The 2,440-nt window shown below is 34.1% G+C and overlaps 1 pseudogene across 1 annotated transcript; it reads left to right on the plus strand.

The window, feature by feature from the left end:
- Window positions 1-473: 473 nt before the first annotated feature.
- On the plus strand, window positions 474-1,111 carry LOC105003633 (annotated as a pseudogene). The gene has a single exon (XR_827133.1). The product of XR_827133.1 is annotated as a 60S ribosomal protein L17 pseudogene (transcript).
- The last annotated feature ends 1,329 nt before the right edge of the window (window positions 1,112-2,440 follow it).

A 2,440-nucleotide genomic window follows, 5' to 3' on the forward strand; every position in this document is an offset into this window, starting at 1 on the left:
TGAAACCCTAAGCTGATACTTTGAGAGCAACAAAATTGATTTTCTTGAGTTCACGCAGGAAAAAACAAAAACTTTAAAAGTACTATATTAAATAAATAGAATTTTCAGTTAAAAATGATTCTACAAAGAAAACACTAGGCCTAGATGTTGTCACTGGTGAATTCTATGAAACATTTAAGGAAGAAATAATACCAATTCTTTGCAACTCTTACAAAAAAACTGAAGAAAAAAATACTTCCCAGCTCATTCTATAAGTCTGGCATTATCTTGATAGCAAAACCTAATAAAAGCTTTTACAAAAAGGAAAAATTAAAGATCAGTATCCCTCATGAGCAGAGATACAAAAGGTCTAAACAAAATTTTAGCAAATTGAATCCAACAATATCCATGACCAAGTGGGGTTTATCCCAGGAATGGAAGTGTGGATCAACATACAAAAATCAATTGTATTTTATGGACCATTAACAATCAGAAATTAGCTTTTCCGGTCGGCGGCCTGAGGTGACCCCTAAAAATGGTGCGCTATTCACTTGACCCAGAAAACCCCACAAAATCATGCAAATCAAGAGGTTCAAATCTTCGTGTTCACTTAAGAACACTCGTGAAACTGCCCAGGCCATAAAGGGTATGCATATCCGAAAATCCACCAAGTATCTGAAGGATGTCACTTTAAAGAAGCAATGTGTGCCATTCCGTCGTTACAACGGTGGAGCTGGTAGGTGTGCACAGGCCAAACAGTGGGGCTGGACGCAGGGTCGGTGGCGCAAAAAGAGTGCTGAATTTTTACTACACATGCTCAAAAATGCAGAGAGTAATGCTGAACTTAAGGGGTTAGATGTAGATTCTCTGGTCATTGAGCACATCCAAGTGAACAAAGCCCCCAAGATGCGGCGCGGGACTTACAGAGCTCATGGTCGGATCAACCCCTATATGAGCTCTCCCTGCCACATTGAGATGATCCTTACTGAAAAAGAACAGATTGTTCCTAAACCAGAAGAGGAGGTTGCACAGAAGAAAAAGATATCCCAGAAGAAACTGAAGAAACAAAAACTTATGGCCCGGAAATAAATGCCGCAAAAAATAAATGCAAATAAAAGTAAAAAAAAAAAAATCAGAAATTAAAATTTTAAATACTATTTAGCATCAAAAAATAGTAAAAACTTAGCAGTAAATTTAACAAAATTGTGGGAAATCAGTATGCTACAAACTACAAAGCACTGCTGAAATTAAGACCTAAATAAATGAAGAGATATACTGTATTCATGTGTCATAAGGATTAATACTATTATATCAGTTCTCCCCAAATTGATCTATAGGCTAAATGCAATCCCAGTCAAAATTTCAGCAGGCTTTTTGGTCGAAACTGACAAGATGGTCCTACATTTCACATAGAAATACAAAGGACCTAGAATAGCCAAATAACTTCAACAAAGAGGAACAAAATTAGATTAAAGCTAATTGATTTCAGAATCTTATTATAAAGCTATAGTAATCCAGATGCCATGGGATTGACATCAAGCTAGGTGATTAGATCAGTGGAATGGAGTAGATAAACCTGCACACATATGGACACATATGACAAAGGTACAAAAACAATTCAGTGAAGAAAGGATAATTTAAAAAAATAACTGTGCTGGAACAACTGGCTATCCATATGCAAAATAAAAATGTATCTGAATCCATACCTGACAACAAAAAGGGATTCAAAAGAGATTAATGATCTCAATGTAAAAATTATATAACATCTAGAAGAAAATAGAAAACTATGGTCTTGATTTACACAAAAATTTCCTTGATACAGCACCAAAAGCTCGATCCATGAAAAAAAATGATAAATTGAATTTCATTACAATATACAGCTTTTCGTTTTCAAAAGAGACTGTTAAGAGAATGAAGAGATGAGCAACATATTAGGAGAAAATATTTGTAAGTCATGTATGTGATAAAGGGCTTGTATTGAGATTATATAAAGAACACTCAAAGCTCAATAATAAGAAAACAAACAACCCCAAAAATAAAATTGAGCAAGCTATACAGATACTTCACCAAAGAAGATATATTAATAGCAAATAAGCACATGAAAAAATATTCAAAATTACTAGTTATTTGGGAATTAGAATTTAAAACCACAAGGAAATACTATCTCACACCTTTTAAAATGGCTAAAATTGACTGACTGTGCCAGGAGTTGATATGGATGTGAAAGAACTGTAATTTGTGTACACTGCTGTTGGGAAATATAAAATGTATAACCACTTTGGAAAACAATTTAGAAGTTGCTCAATAGGTTGCATATACACCTACTATATATATTAATATTAATATTTCACTTCTAGGTGTTTATCCAAGAGAAATGAAAGCATGTGTCAACACAAAGACTTGTATGTGAATTTTCATAGCAGCTTTATTTAATAGCCAAGGACTGAAACAACCACCCAAT

The sequence above is a fragment of the Bison bison genome, unplaced genomic scaffold (genome assembly GCF_000754665.1).
Source record: "Bison bison bison isolate TAMUID 2011002044 unplaced genomic scaffold, Bison_UMD1.0 scf7180017857589, whole genome shotgun sequence".
Classification (NCBI taxonomy): Eukaryota; Metazoa; Chordata; class Mammalia; order Artiodactyla; family Bovidae; genus Bison; species Bison bison.